General features: G+C 41.4%; 1 protein-coding gene across 1 annotated transcript in view; it reads right to left on the bottom strand.

Moving 5' to 3' along the window:
• The window catches only part of SH3BP5 (SH3-domain binding protein 5 (BTK-associated)), a 44496-nt gene extending 29720 nt beyond the window's left edge, over positions 1 to 14776 (bottom strand). Inside the window, exons 1-2 of the mRNA XM_010187696.1 lie at positions 14706 to 14776; positions 4683 to 4811 (exon numbers count right to left, since the gene is read on the bottom strand). The gene's annotated coding sequence lies outside the window, so the exon portion shown is untranslated. The remainder of the gene's footprint in view (positions 1 to 4682; positions 4812 to 14705) is intronic.
• Positions 14777 to 16277: the final 1501 nt, after the last annotated feature.

Raw genomic sequence — 16277 nt, 5'->3', positions numbered from 1 at the left:
CTGCTGAACACAGTCTACTTGGTCTGTCAATTGCATTTCCCCTTAGGTACGCCCAGACTTCAGCAGGGAAGAACCATTGAACATAGCGATTCCAGCATGGTTTTCCGAGTCTTTTGAGATAAAAGGATGCTGCTTAAGAAAGTATGCCAACAATATGAAAAGAAGAGTTGGTTGTAAAACTGAGCCAGGAAGAGTAACCCAAGAGGAAGCAGAAAATATGCATACCCTTCAACATATTGCTCTCCTCTCACTTGCTGCAGATGGGTCCCTTAGTGAGAGGTATGTATAGATATGACCTAGCATAGATCTTTCATCTATTTTCACCTAAAGCAAGTTTTCTGACACTCTTCTGTACAAGCTAAATGACACAGGGTTGGGGAGAGGTTAAGAGGAATATCACAAAGCAAAACCACATCCCTCCCAAATAAGCTCAGCTGAGCAAAGCATCTGCACTCACTCCCAATCTAAGCCAGTACTGGGGACTCTCAGGGCTTTTGTTCGGGTTAGGGTCACTACAAATGCATGGATTGTTTAATTTGTGGAGGTGCATGAGAACATGTTTTTATCAGATTTTTTTGTTTTTCCTAGCAGAAGCAAAGCAGAAAAGCAAGTCCTGTTTAGTTTGTCCCTGGGTTCACAAGTGACGACATACAGATAAGTCACCTCTCACCCCATGACCCCAAAGAGCTTTTACTTTCCTTAATGAACTCAAATTCACAGCAGCTTGACAGCTCCATTTTACATGGGAACCAAGAGACAGATGAAGTAATTTATCTACGTCATGCAGCAGCACAAAATCAGCTCCTACCAGCCCAGTGATTGATGCAATAGGACCACGCAGGCTTTTTGCACAGCATCCTGTCCCAGGGCATGCTGTCACTGAGGAGGTAACACACTTCTCCAACTCGGACGCTGTTGCGTAGGCCCTCTCCAGCCCCAGCCCTGCAAAATGCTAAGTCAACAGTGGCTTGAGACACTCCTTACCTCAGAGGCTCAAGACCTACACTGTTGTTTACATTATTAATGTTTCCTGGCAACTTCACCCTTCTTCCCCATTACCTTCGGGCAAGAAAAATCTAATTCTCCAGCTAGATAACCAGGGAAGCAGATTACTAGGAAAATAACTCCCCAAAAAAGATAATACAGACATGGGAAGACTGATCTTCCCAACACTTAGAACCTGGGCCACCTTCTGGATTATAGGACTTCTGTATTTCTGCAACATGATCATTGCTTGTATTCATACACAATCCTCAGCTACATGCAGAGGTCTTCCACTGAACCTGTGCTCTATGGTGTAAGTTAAAGAATAACATGAAAAGAGAATATGCTAAATGCAAAGAAGTTCTTGCGGCAGAAATACATTAAAATTTGATTAAATAACCAAATTGGATCAAAATGCTCCAAACCAACAAGGTACCCCTGCAATCAACACTAAAGGCCCACTGGTATACCAATGAGGAATCACAACAAAGGTGCCTTGGCAGAAGTTGCATGAAACCTGCAGGAGCAAGAATATCAGCCAGCTCTCACTTCAGCCTCAGCAAAAGCTGGATATTGCTGCTTTGGTGCCAACAGACAGCATCCCAATTCCCTGTGTCACCACCTCAGAGAGCAAAGCACTCAAATTCCAACACTAAGGGACCACTGTTCTGTTACCGCAGTTTCTCCCTGAGATAGGCCTCACTGAAATCCTCTTGGCATGCGTTACACAAACAAGATGCGACAGGACTCTTGCATGGGAGAATTAATTTGTTTTGAATTCACCACCTTCTGCCAAGACAGGATTGCACAAGATGGGGATAAGGGTAAGGAGACAAAAGGGCTCAAGGTGCTAAAGCTTCTCCAAGTACTTGACTCAGAGACCTGGTTTTTGCTGACCACACATCAGCGCCCCCATACCATTTTAATGGGTTTTATCTTAAAAGATGAAACAGATATTTCCAGAAGAGAATCATGCTTGTGCCAAGGGAAAGCAGGCTCCTCGGTATGACTAAATGCAGCTTGCATCAGCCAACTTGCCCTACTGACATCTTAAATGCAAGTAACTCTGGACAACTGCATTTCTGTCAAACTAGATGTCATTAATTATGCAGTTCTTCATTCTCAGAAGACTTCAATTTATAGGTCATATTTTTACTTCCCTTTACTGAGAACAAATGAGAATTTACACTTCCTTTTCTCTTACAAGCACAGCCATGCGTTTTTCCCTTACTGTTCAATTAAAGCTGTTTCAACCATCAAGAACCTTGCGCCTGTGTTTTCAGAGGCAGCCTAATGGCTCTAAAATAACTGAAGACAGAAGTTGGAAGACAGTCTTCACAGGCTGGATGTTTTTATGAATTTGAATGGAAAAATATCAAGCTATTCCCATAATTTCTCTACAATTTTTCAAAACGAAGTATAAAAGAAAGATGCGGGCTGGCACCTAAACATATTAATATTCTAGTATATTCCTCCAGTTTCATATTTCCTTACCCATTCACCCCTTCCCCCTGCTTTAATATAGCAATGTGCTCCAAGTTAAATGGAACTTTTCTAGACTAAATTAAGTCTAGCAAAACTCTTTATGCAGATGCTTTGCTGATGACTGGTACCAATTTTTCCAATCTCCTGGTTTCCACTCACGTTTCCTATTTCAAGATACTATTAGATAAAGAGCCAAAGGGAAACCAGAGACCATCCCAGCTCTGTTTACTGAGCAGATACAAAAAAGGGAGCTATGTTCCATGACTGGCTTCGTAACACAAAATGGAAAAAGAAAAGTTAAATGAACAGGTAGAAGGGGAATCCCTACTTTAAAAAAAAAAAACCAACAACAAAAAAAAACAACAAAAGCAGCTATAAAGAAATTAAAAGAAAATTGAGTGTGTAGCAAATCAGCAGATCTGGGATAAATAGCATTGAAACCTAGCCAATGACAGAATGGATTAGGAGAAAAGTATAGTTCTCCCTAACAAGGCCAATACTGAAACAGTGGTTTCACAAATCTGAGGACCTTAAGTGGTTTTGGTTTTTTTAGTGCTTTTGCAAAGCACCTTTGAACCAGCAGGACTGAATAGATTTCAGGGCAGCAAAGACGCAGGAATAACAAAAACTTCTTTTTCAGGACATGATCTGCTGCCAGCTTCAGGACAGAGGACAAAGTTCACTGCTCTCAGGGCCTGATGCTACAAACTTCAGTGTCATCTGATGTTTTTGTACTGCAGAGTACGCATTCCTACCATCGACTTTTCCAAGTATAACTCTATGCCTACTGTGCCATACATGGTTATTTATAGAAAGAGAAGTATAAGGTGATACTCGAGGCGGGGTTTGGGGGATTTTTAATTTTTGAATTGCACATACTAATGAACACAATACAAACAATTCCTTGATCTTATTTTGGTACTAACTTCTCTTTCTCTAGGTCACTACTGATTTATCTCTAGCACATGCCAAAAGCCCCATGAGTAGAGATTGCTTTTGGAGCAGTTCCAGATGAGCAGTAGATACCACACTCACTGTGCATTGAAGCAGAGTTTACCTATTTGCCACCTTTCTGGGATAAAGCCTAATAACCCCACACATCATCCCCACTGCCTGAGACCATGGCTCCAAAACAATGCCATGCAATTTAAAGGATCAACACAGTCACACATTATCCCCATCAACTCAATTCCCGCTTCATCAGCTTCAAAGGGATGAAGCTTGCATTCATGCCTCCCTTTCCTGTGCCTCGTTCTGAGGATGTACACTCCTCTCTCTCCTCCTCTTACCTTGCAAGTTCACTTTCTGCCTTCTGACATACACCTACGCTACCCTTCTCATCCTCTATCTATTTTTACAAACAAAATCCTTCTGTAATTTTCATGTAGTCCACACATGCTACTCTATCTCTCACACTCCCCTTGAACACAATCACATCCTGCCTACCCAGCCAGGGATGCCACCCCACACATCCTTCCCACTGAGCACAGAAGCAGCAGCTCTAGGCAACTCTACCTCTACTTCTGCCTCTCCCTGCCTCGAGAGAAAATAGAAGTAGCACCTAGGAACAGCCTCTCCCCTTGAGGAAAAATCAAAAAGCCTCAGATGCCAGCAAAACCCATTACAGACACCAAGCAAAAGCACTGCCTAAGCCACCACACTCTCAACGCTCAGCTATAGGAAGCAGAGCTCAGTTTCTCCCCAAACCAACACACTTTAGAGCCACCTTTAACACATGCCTGCTTCAGCACAACCTAATCAGGACCAAACCCTGCAGGTTTCCCCATATCTGCCTCACATCAGCCTCTTTCCCAGCATCTTCCAGTTGCAGCCATTTAGCTGCTGAGCATTTTGCTTTAAGAAGAAAAAGGAGATACACGAAGACTACACTGTATTTTCAAACAATTACAACCACTGATAGGAAAGAGCAGGCTCTGAAAGGCCACTGATAATGAAAGGAGAACAGAACTAGTCTTTTGCTATTGATAGTTTGTGTCTGCTGTAGCTGTTTCTGGACTGAAGAACATGTGCAGCTGTGGCTGTGAATAAACACTTTTTTTGCCATTGATTCACACGGCTGACATGCAACTCAAGACACAGACCAGTGTCAGCCAAATGCAGATGCTTAAGATGTTATTAATAGCTGGAAAGCAATGCAATCAGCACGTGCTCTCCAACCGCCAGCACAAGCTTGCAAGGTATAAAGTTCTCACCTGCCTGGCCACCCTCCGAGCTTCCCAGTAAGGTTTAGAGTCTTCTACAGCTTTCCCAATCTTCTTTACCAGTTCATCCAGTTTTACTGTTGCTTCAACCAGCACGGAGCGGAACTTCTGGCGCGCATCCTTAAAAATGTCGCAGAAAGGAAAGAAAGGACAAAGACAGATTAGCGCTTTAGCATTTATTTCTACCTGTTTGTTTCTGACTTCAGTTTGCTCTTTAGATTCACACATCAGCTGATACATTCGAAAGAGTTACTATCATTTGGACTAAGCCAGAATTCCTCAGCAGAGGTAATAACAGGAACCCAGAACCACATGCAGAAGCTGGCATCCTGGACACCAAATCTTTGTCTTCCAGAGACAGCTTTTATGCAAAGCCTGCAATAGCCTGTGCTAGATGTCACCTCTAGCAGGGTTTCTCAGTGAGGAATGGCTTGTGAATGACTCAGTGGGGAGGCAAACAGCAGCGTAACAAGTTCTGAGAGGGAGTTCAGTGGCAAAGACATCTCATTTAGACAATGCTAGAACAGGGGCTGGCAAATCAATTGGAACCAGCACCTGCCAAACCTTAGCAAGGCCCATCCCTAGCGCTGTTCCCCTCAGAGACACCATGTCACAACATGAATGAGGATGGCCAGGATCTGCTTTCTGCAGGAAGAACTGGACACTTTCCACATGGTTTATTTTCAAGTCAGCTCCTCTTTCCTTCTATAAACACGCCCTACTTGCTTAAATAGCAGCAAAAAGCTTCCAGGTCCTTGCTGTAAGACTGCCAGCCAAAGAAAGCCCATCTTTTCAGCTATGGTTTGTATCAGTGGGTACGGACATCAACATTTAATTGTTACTATTTACTACATTTAAGAAAAGTAAGTATCAGCTACCTCCAAATTGGATCAGTCGGCCTCTTTACATGATTAGCTGAAGCAATCAAAATACCTTCTTTGCTCCACTGAAATTTCCACACCTTTAAGTAGGCAAAGTGATCCTGATTTCCACCTCAGCATCCAACCCAGATTCTAAATCAGTGGAATTACTGCAGAGATGCAAATTCAGGCTCGAATCTGGCCCAGGATTTAAGGAGACGAAGAGGAAGGGCCAAGTGAGCTCTTAACAAGCCTCGTCATTCTAATTCGAGAGCAGGATTTACGCAGGCTGCTGCAGCAACATTTTGATTATCAGGAAGCAGCTGGCTTGAAGAAGTGCTCTAATACAGAAGGTTTTTGCAATTATTATTGAGGATTTCTAGAATGCACAACTGTTTATGCATTGCAAGAACCAAAATACATTGGAACCTACCATTATGCTCTCAGAAGTGGGGGGAAAAAAAGCAATAATACATTCATTTTTACAGGAAAAGCAACATACTTCACTAAAAGCTTCCTTACTTCCTTTTTAGTGTTATTTAAAGCCTTAACCAGTGTCAGTGATATTTTAATCCAATGAAAATAGCTTTAGATTCTTAAGGTACTCCAATTTATTCTAAGGAAGTATTCAAACAGGTAACAAGGTCAAAAATGGAGAATTAAAAGCACATTAATTTATTATTTTATTAACTCAAATCCAGTCAATAATCTCATTTTTTAGTAAAAGCCTGAAATGTATAATTCAAGCAGTATGTACCGAGTCAGTGATTTTCTCACAGAGAAGAATTTGAATATTTCCAATTAAAGTATGGGCCGATACATGGTTCACTGCTCAAAAGGAGTTTCACAAGCAACTGAAATAAGACTGCAAGCATGATGACTGTATTGCAAGAAAAACGTTAAGTACTGAACTACATTTCTCAAAATACTATTTTCCTACAAATGCAGGAACAAAATTAAAAACTTGTTTCTAAATGAGTGAGCCTGAAGGTTTGTTTTTCCACCTCCTTTGTGAAAGCTGCAAATCTGAATACTAATTGTGGAAAGCAAATAGTTAAAGAGAAACATGTATATTCACTAAGTAAAAAAAGCCCTGTGTGGTGATTCATCAAAAATTCAGTTCCTATGTTTGTAAGACAAGTACTTGGAACAAAGCAACCGTCAGCAGCAACTTTGTGTTATTGCTACCAAATCTCTGCTTAGAGACCTACCCCAAATTTATTCATGTAACAATTACGTACACTCTTATCTAATAGGAAAAAGAGGAGTAGGCTCCACCTAGAGAAAAACAAAACAAAAAACACTCAAAGACAGAGCAGTCAAGATAACACCAACTTCTGTACCCATGAATCTCCCACCAACTCAGATGAAGACTACAGATATTACTAAACTGTAACTGAGCTTGTAACAGACACTGTTATAGGTCCTGTAAATGCTTAAGTATGTGTTTAGCCAGGAGCACAGCCCCACTCCACACAGCAGCTACTGACACAGGATAGGGAGCTTCAGCTGGAGAACACACTGATGTCAACTTCCAGTTTATGTTTTCCCCAAAAGATGCCTGCTTCCTATTTTGAGCCTTTATTTTGGTCCCATCATCCTCGTTTTTCCCAGTGAAGAACAGTAACGGAAACCCAAACACTGCAGAACTTTACACCCGTCACATCCATCCACATGATGTATTCTAAATGACATTTATTCTCAGGCTCCTGGCTGTCAGAAACACAAGCCTGCAGGCTCCACCACCTTCTGCATGAGAGAATAAGCAGATGCTTGTACTCTGCTGCAATCAGTTCCCCTACAAAAAGGTTTCCAGTCATTCCTTTCAGACATAGCAACAAGATGCTGAGGTCTCTGAGAAAATGCCAAACCCATGCCCTCTCCTGCACTGTAGCAACATCTCCCACGAGCAGGGGCACAGCTCTCTCCTCAAACATCCAGCCACTTTCAATGCATCAGCTCAGTGCATCAGCCAGGCCATGTCTGTAAAAGTTATCACCTTTAGGATAGAGCAAAATTCTCCTGGCAGGTGCCCCCAGGGAGGTCTCAATAAGAAATACAGGTGCAGCAGCTATTTTTACTCTTTATGTCAAACTGAGGAGGTCAGAAGCACCAGCAGCACTGATTTTGGTGCATTTGCTACTTATATGACTCGAAAAGTGCATCTGTGGTTCATGGGAAGGTTGGGCCTGTGGTCAAGGCAATACCTTGGGAATCAATTTAATCTCCTGCTCTATGGCCAGCTTCCTGCGTTACTGTCTGCGAGACACCGTGACCCACACGTTAAGTGGTTCAAAGCTATCAATCCTCTTAATGGTGTTTTCTGTAAGAACACTCATCAAAAACTTCAGAGGCTGAGGAGCAGCACAGCAGTGCAGTTCATCCACGGACCCCAGCCCCTGTCAGGAAGACAACCACGCCACCTCCAACTTAGTTATCAAATCCCACAGTGTGATGTGCCTCCCTACAAGTGTTATAATTTAACTGCCAAATCCTTGCCTCATTCAGACCTTTATCTACCACACATGGATAGCAGAGAAAGGAAAAGATCACAATTCCCACAACGTGCTGCTGTGAGCAAAACTGAGGCACCGCATCATATACCATGCAACTTTTCCAGCACAGTCCTCAATTTTTAGTCTCTGTGTTGCAGCTCATTGAAAGATGATGTTTTCCAAGCAGAAAGGCTATTTATTGATCAAAGCAAGTATGCAGCCTTAGATATAAACCCTGTGAGTTCCAGTCACCATTTCTGGGGTTTTTTTGGAAAAAAACACATGGGTTTGTTCCTCATCACTGTAGTAAATACATACACAGACCACATAAACTGTAACAGAAGCAATGCAATGGACAAATGACATCTCAAGCAACATTTTAAAAGTACATTTCCCCCTCTGCTCGGTCATAATCTTCTATGATAATTTTTAAGAACACCTTATTACTGATTTTGCAAACAGAAAGTTGATATTTAAAGCTGACTGCCTAACACTTTCAACATTTTCTCCCTCCTATTTGTTCAAATGAGATGATGATAAACCCTTTTAAAGCTGGACAAAAGCCGATTAAGGCACTTTAACCTCAATGTGTGTCACATGGTGAACAAGAAAAATAGCAGTCGAAACTTCTTCCTTAAGTTATGGTCTTAATACCTAGACTTTCAGTACCTGTTTGTCATACACATCCTCCAGCAAGCACAGCTCTCAGTGCTGCAGGTTACTTTTCAGCATCTTGTTCTATGGCTGCAAGAGCTTCACTCCCACTAACTTTCTTCCTGGAAATGCTCAGCACTTTTCTCTCAAATCCTCAGATTTCACAAGCACAGTTTTAGAGAGCATGCCAGACTTCTAGCCCATATATGCTTTTGCTGCAATAGTTCACGATTAAAAGCAGACTCTGTTTCCAATAACTTGCTGTTGGGCAACTATCTAAGGCAGCAAAAGAGGGACCACAGGTGACCACAGGCCATTGATACAGCAGCATTTTAGAGACACACCCTCAACTGTAGAAAGGAACTAAAATACAATTTTGCACTACACCTGTTGGAGAAAAACAGTCATGCTTTATCCTTTCTCATGAGTGATGGTGATGAGCTGGTGTTAGGTGCCAGATGACAGGCAAATAACTATTTCTGCCCATCAAATGAAGTGTGTATTCTCAAAACAATTCTCTTTTTAAAAGGAACTTAACACATCAACCATGTACCAAGCATTTTAGTACCAAGCACATCTAAATTTCATTTGCAAAGGTTGTCCTATGACTTTTCTGCCAATTTGGTGGGCAGAACCTCCAACAAAACCCATTAAAGCAGCCTGGGAGGTGCAGGGGAAATTTAATTGCTGACAGAGAAGGCTTCATCTATTTCCAAGAGGCAGGCAGTATCCACACCTGCTTTCCTCTGCTAGAGACCTACCAGCTGCAAAAGCTCACTTCCAAGTTAAAACAGCATCGGTATCAAGAGTGTTCAAGTGTAGGAAGCAGGTAGGTTTCCTAATTATGTGTACATCAGGTGCACACGCATGTGCTCAGAAATCTACCTCAGAACATCGAACAAATTAATGACATTTTTAACACCTATTTGGTACCTGAGCAGTTCAAGTAAACCAGCCTGACTACCAAACCTTAAAAATGAAGTGCAAAGGAGTAGTTAAGTAACATCTCAATTTTTAAGCATCGAGGAAAGTCTTTTTTTGCACACAGCTTCTAATTTGCCATCCAAGAACAATTGGTATTTGAAAGTCGCTCTAACCTCCTGCTTGCAGACAGTTACAGACTGAGGCTACAACTACACTGGTATTTATAGTCATCCTAGAAGAACAGAGATGAAAGCAGGCAGGGGGAGGCACTGGGTACTCCTTCCAAACCAGATTTCTCTGCTAACCCTTTCTCCCTCCCTTAAGCCAGAAACCCATCTCTGCTTCAAGAACGTGATTCAAGCAAAGCCCTTTGACTCACTTGGGCAACAAACTCTTTCCAGAGCCACAGCAGAGGAAGGAGCCTTTCCTTACTCATCCATGGATGAAAGTAGAAGGGAAAACAAGCAGCTCGACACACAATCTGCACGCAGGAGCCACTTCCTATGGGAACAACTAGATTGTAAAGAGACATGGAAAGATTTGTCCTGCCAGTGGTGGACAAATCCATTATGCGTGTTTATTGCACTCCGAAAACCAGCAGGAGCAGCAGCCAGTGAGCTGCTTCTCCTTTATCTGTGCACTCTTTTGTGGACACTGGAAAAGGCTGCACAGGGATGCTGATAAGGCGGTGGATGTTTCTACAGATAGATGTTTCCTCAGGCCAAGTAGGCGTGCTTAGAAGGAGATTCCTGCCACTGACAGGCCATTCTTCTAAAACTTGAAATATTAAGGATTTCATTTTTAAATTTACTTAAAATTCTTGTGTGTGACAGGTTCAAAAGCTTGAGTTTTACCCAAACCCCAAGTATTTTAGTGAGGATGTGGGAGCAGCAACAATAGCCCTTCCCCTTCTGTGAGAGGGCTTCAAATGCTGACAAGTCTCACAAGTGAAAGAGCACCACAGCTGATACACCCCTTTCCTCTGACTCTATTCAACACCAACCCAGGGTGACCTTCAGGATAAACCCAGGACTAAAAGTAACACAAGATCTTAGGACTAGACCAGGACTAGAGGATCTAGGAAAGCATACAAGAAGGATCCTAACCAGGCCCCACTAATAACAAGCATGGCAGAGAGCAGCATTGTTCGGCTCTGGTTTTCATGTGCAGTCATCTCCCCTTAATAAACATTGGCAAGCTCCTTCGTAGCTCCAGCAACACAAAAACTCTCTCTAATAAAAACCACATTTGGGATAGCTGGGATGCCAGTGGTCATTTTAATGGTATGTGCTGTATTCCCCCTCCCCACAACACTGCCGGAGGGTCCCTGGGTGAATTTTTTACTTCCAAATTGTACTTGCAGGAGCTGGTCAAAGATGCGTATGAGTTAGCTGGACAGGCAGGTCATGCACATTTGTTAAGTACATCTGCAACCCCTGCTGTGAGTTCAGATAGAGATGCACTTTCAATAAACAGGAAAAAAGCTCAAATAGCAAGGCGCCACTCTAACTCGCGTTTGGCCAAAACATTCTTGTATCTCCACAGCAAGATGTTTCCCCCAGCTCTTTGCAGACACTTCAAACATAAATAGGGACGTGAGCAAAGCCAAGTGTTAAATCCCTCAGAGGACCCTTACCATCTTTTTGCTGTGTCAGTAATGTTCCATGTTGCACTTAGTAGGAGCAGCATTATGGATTTTAAATCAAGCCTAATCAAAGATTCATTAACAGGCAATATATTAACGCAACATATAACTACCAGCCACTCAGTGCCCTTTAGCAGCTCCGCAGCTCCTGAACAGGCTGTGAGCATCATCAGGTCAGGATACTTCTCCAGAGTTTAATAGGATAGGTCAAAAGAGTAAAAACTGAGTAATTATATCAAGTAAAAGAAGAGACGTAGCAATGTATCTGTTCAAGTCATGCCACACATGTAAATCCACCCCTCACAGAGGGGTGCCTTGGGAGCAGAACTTACTTCAGAAGATTTTAAAAAAAAAAAGTCAGACTGATCAACTTAAAACAGATCACATTGCAGTCTGAGTGCAGAACTTTAAAAAAAAATAATAATAAAAAATGGCAAGCCAATTAACTTAAAACAGAATTCTCCATTTTATCACCTCTGTGAGCAGCAAACATCAGTATTTACATTGTTCAGACACAGATACATCTGGAGCTACGCCAAGAGAGCAGTCTCAGAATCCTAGAATCCTCTACTGATTTCAGCCTCACAGCATCTCCATTGGGTAAAGCAGCATCTTTAATTTCATTCTACAGACTTTTTTTTCCAGTTACAGGGAACTGGAGACAGCCAGCAGCCCCCGTTCAGAGCCACAGGAAGTCCAGAACAGACTCACAGTACTTAGATGCCACAAGGTTACTCTTCCTGCTTATCAGAGAGTACATCAAGTCACAAAAACAGGCCTGTCTTTTTCTGAACTTCCTTCAAAAGAAATATACTTTCTACTCAAACGCTCCACTTGCTTTTCCAGATTATTCTGGGGGGGAGGGGGGAAATCAACAGTGGAAATGTATGGACCACAAAGTAATGCTACAGGATGCTGGCAATCAGTGTCTTGTGCTGTAAATAACCTAATGATACCACCTGTGTTCCCATTTAAGTCAACTATGGTCAGATATTGAAAAGATTAAGAAAATAATAATAGAATAATAGGATAAATATAACTCCATTGTTTGGTTAAGAAAAATAAATCCACGTCTTTCTTCTAATGAAGTATCGTGCAATAGCAGCAACACCACAAACTAGGCAGGGATAGAAGAGGGACCCAAAGCAGTGAATAACAGCCAAAATAGCAAATCTTCAAAGGCAAAGTCAGCGTGGCTCTCCCAGAAGCCCACATTTTCAGCAGCTTTCAAGGGTTTTGGAAGTCTTTGAAGCAGACTGATCCCAGTTCTCAACTCCCCCTTCCAAACTTTGGATTTAGTCCATCAGGCTGCTTGGCAAAGCTTTCTTTTCTTGTCTACGGTATGAATGCAGGGATTTTCTTCTAACCACCAGTGTCGGGTTTTGGGGTTTTTTTTAGTATCTTTCCTCTAGAAAGGTCTTAAATCCATTTAAAATGCATTTATCAACATGTATATAGATTAAGCCTTGCTTACATCATCCGACTGCATTTGCCCTCAAAATTTAAGCAGATCAAAAGTAATTAAAATCTTTCTGGAATAAAAATTATGTAGTTGCATGATACCACAAACTGGCTTCTATCTAGTAAGATTTTCACGTGAAAGACGAAGAGGAAACATTCATGAAAGCACACTGTTGATGATATTTCAAATTAATGCCATCAAACACTGCTTACAGTAAGTACTACAGACAGGTCTGCAGTAAACATTTAATGACAGAGAGGTAGAAAGCATCATATAATCATTCTCTGCACTATCTGACATCTAGTATCTCTTCAACTAAGTAAGGTAAGCAACAATGTTGAGAGCAAGCTAATGTGAAACACTGCTTTTTTATTTACAGTGATATATCCAGGAGCCTTTCAGCCTTTCAAGCTCAGCACGTGTCGCACACATAGGAGCTACAAATCTCCAGGCTCTACAAACACTTAAACACCCAAATAATTTTAATCAAGCAGTAAAATCCCATCTCAAGGCATTGGGACTTATTTCATGAGTATGCATTTGCATTATTATTACTAGTCTATCTGCTTCATAATATGTCCTCAGTGCAAGGTTATGACAAGATTAATGAAATCCAGGCAACTATGCATAGCACCATCTTTCAATTTCAGTACCTCAGCGTGAAATAAGGAGATGGAAAAGATACATATATAATGATTTTTTTCAATATATGTATATAAGTAGTCCTGAAGTCCATTTAATTGGTACAGTTGCAGACTAGCATACTGATTTTTAAAGCTCACTCATAACATCTAAATCAAGCTGGTGACACTGAACAGTTTTCACAGCTGAAATATAGTTTAATTTTGCATAACAAATAGTCCCCCATTCCACTAAGATTATTTGCCAATAAATTCATGATCTACATGCCACAAAGCACAGAAAATGCAAACAAGCAGGGAGAAGACAATAACCACCCTATGACAACGGTGCTTTGTTTCCAATCAAGTTCATAACCCTGTATTCTGTTTGGTGCATAGAGATACTCCAATATTTTAAAATACTACCAGGAACCATCCCATGAAAACACATGTACAAGGGGAAAAAAAAAATATCAAACTGACATTCTGAAGACACAGAACAGAAACCTATAGATGTACTCTGAGTATGTTCACCACTGCAATCTCAGGATGTTTTGGTATGATATGCAGAATATTGTAACGTTATCAAAATTCTTTAGGATGTAAAGTAGCATTTTTATGCCAGTTTTCCTTTAGCAGCATATTCATCTTGCACTTTCACTGGCTTTGTCTTCTTTGTGCTGCAATTAACAAAGGAAAACACAGACACACAAGCAGGACAGTTTGTTCTGATTTGTTGTTGGATCAATAATGCTGATCCTTCCTGAACAACTACCAAGCAGCTGAAGCTCAAATCTGGGGCTTTAGAAACAACTTCTTCAGAAATTTCTGCTAGATTTTTAAGTGTCCAAGAAAACCTTTCTCCAGCTAGGAAGTCTTTTCCTTTAACTCTCCTTCATTACTTTCCTCACTCAAAAAGTAATGACAAAAAAGACAAAACTAACGAGCTAAAAAAAATAGCCACCAAGGAGGAGATCCCGGCAGGTAATTATATGGCGAAGACTTCTTAACCAAATGAACTTTCACTGTCTATAATCACAAGAACACAAACCCAAAATGGTGACTTGTAAAAACAGAACTCATCTAAGTTTGGTTTCAAAACCTAAAAATAGGGTTTGCAATGGAGAGGTGGGGTTCTCCACATAGGGTTTTTAAACTGTCAGCATCCTTCTACCTTCTCCCCTTCTGTTCCAGTTAGCTCAATTCACACCTTTACAAAATCACCACCAGACACTTGCTGCCTAGTTACCATTCAGGACAGCACAATTCAGAAGGGAATCTACTCAGAAATACTGCCCCATTACTCAGAAAATCTAACACGCACAAAAGGAAAATGCAAGGGTGAATTCTGTACCTCTAGCTCTGTCTCTCTCCGATTGATATCGTCTGTAGATTGATTTAGTTTTTCCAGCTCCCCCTAGAAAGAAAGAAAGAGAAGTCAAACGCATATTAAGAAACCAAGGGGAAAAAAAAAAACGTGTCTGAGAAGGCTCATTCAGCCTCCCCACTGCAAGCTCATGTGGGCTGTGGCTTACAAATTCAGTGAAAAGAGGAAACTTTGAGCCATTTAGAGTAACTTTGCTACTGGTCTTCTGTTTTGCTACCTACAAGAAAAATAATCAGAGAAGCTCTATAGTTTTATTTTAAAGCTGTACATTTCCTGTTCTGGCTTATTCCTCCCTATTAAAAATAAACATAAGGTACAGTAAGTTCTGTCTTGTTCATCAATATAGTCAGTATCTGCCAGTTTCCAGCGAGATACACGTGCACACGCCCCAAAAGGAGTAGCATAAAGTTAGGACTATCGCAGGAGGCACACACAGTGAAAGCACAGCATTGATAAGAAACACATCTTGCAGCACGACAGGCATTTCGCTCTGGATTTTGGCAAAACCATTTTAGAACACAGCCAGTCAGTGGGACATATGATTATGTTTACTTAGTCTGCCTTCATGCCAACATTTTGATCTCTTAACAGCAAAAACAAAGGTGTTAAATCCCTTGAATAAATATTTACTAGATGTGGTGTTGGCATGAATGAAGTTACTGTAAAAACAAAGCTCATTCTTAATGACTTTTTTACCACAAAAAGCAACCCTCAGGAGCAGGCTCCAAAAACCCTCTTTATTTGAGCAACATGCGAGCTCCTACGATTTCAACAGGACCGTTCTCTAACTCAAATGTTATTTAATTTTCAACCGATGTAACAAAATCAGCCTTGAAACATTTAGTGGTATAAACCGAACACTGTAAATTGATTGTCACTTGAGCGATTTCCCACTAGATTACAAGAACGACTCTGGTTACAAACAGAAAGGAATTAATTGCAACAGTTTAGTTTGCTTATCCTCAGAGGTCAGATTTCATTTCTAGCTCCTAGGATTTGGAAGACTGATATTTGCACACCCATGTTTTCCGAAGCTGACATTTACCGTAAGGCTAAGAATGTTATGGCTCTCACAGAGGCAGACGCAGCAGCCTGGTTTTTCAATCAAACAGAAAACTCCACAAAAAACTCTGTTTTGCCAACATTGTGCAAATCGGGTACGTGGAAACATGTTGCAAGCTGAAGAACCTATGGCCAAAATTAGATCAATAGGCACTGAGGGAGCTCAGCTTCTCAAAACCAGGGCAGCTAAAATGCTGGCTTTTGGCTGAGGGCCTGCTCTGTGTAACCATGTTTTGTGAATTTTGCAATTGCTCCGGCTCAGCCCTGGAAGAGAAATGCTCACGATGGAGAAAAGAATGACAATTACAGCGAGGAGGGCCCTATGCCAAGGATCCATCCTCTCAGCAATGTACACACATGCTTATATTCACTCATGACAAATGGCCCATGCAATGCTGCAGGCAAAAGCCATAAATCTGTAGAGACCTAAAAATACGTTTCATTTCAGGGACCACAGTATGCTGAAGTTCGCACCAG

This window comes from Mesitornis unicolor, unplaced genomic scaffold (genome assembly GCF_000695765.1).
Source record: "Mesitornis unicolor isolate BGI_N332 unplaced genomic scaffold, ASM69576v1 scaffold47906, whole genome shotgun sequence".
Taxonomy (NCBI): domain Eukaryota; kingdom Metazoa; phylum Chordata; class Aves; order Mesitornithiformes; family Mesitornithidae; genus Mesitornis; species Mesitornis unicolor.
This window is presented reverse-complemented; position numbering and strand designations above follow the sequence as displayed.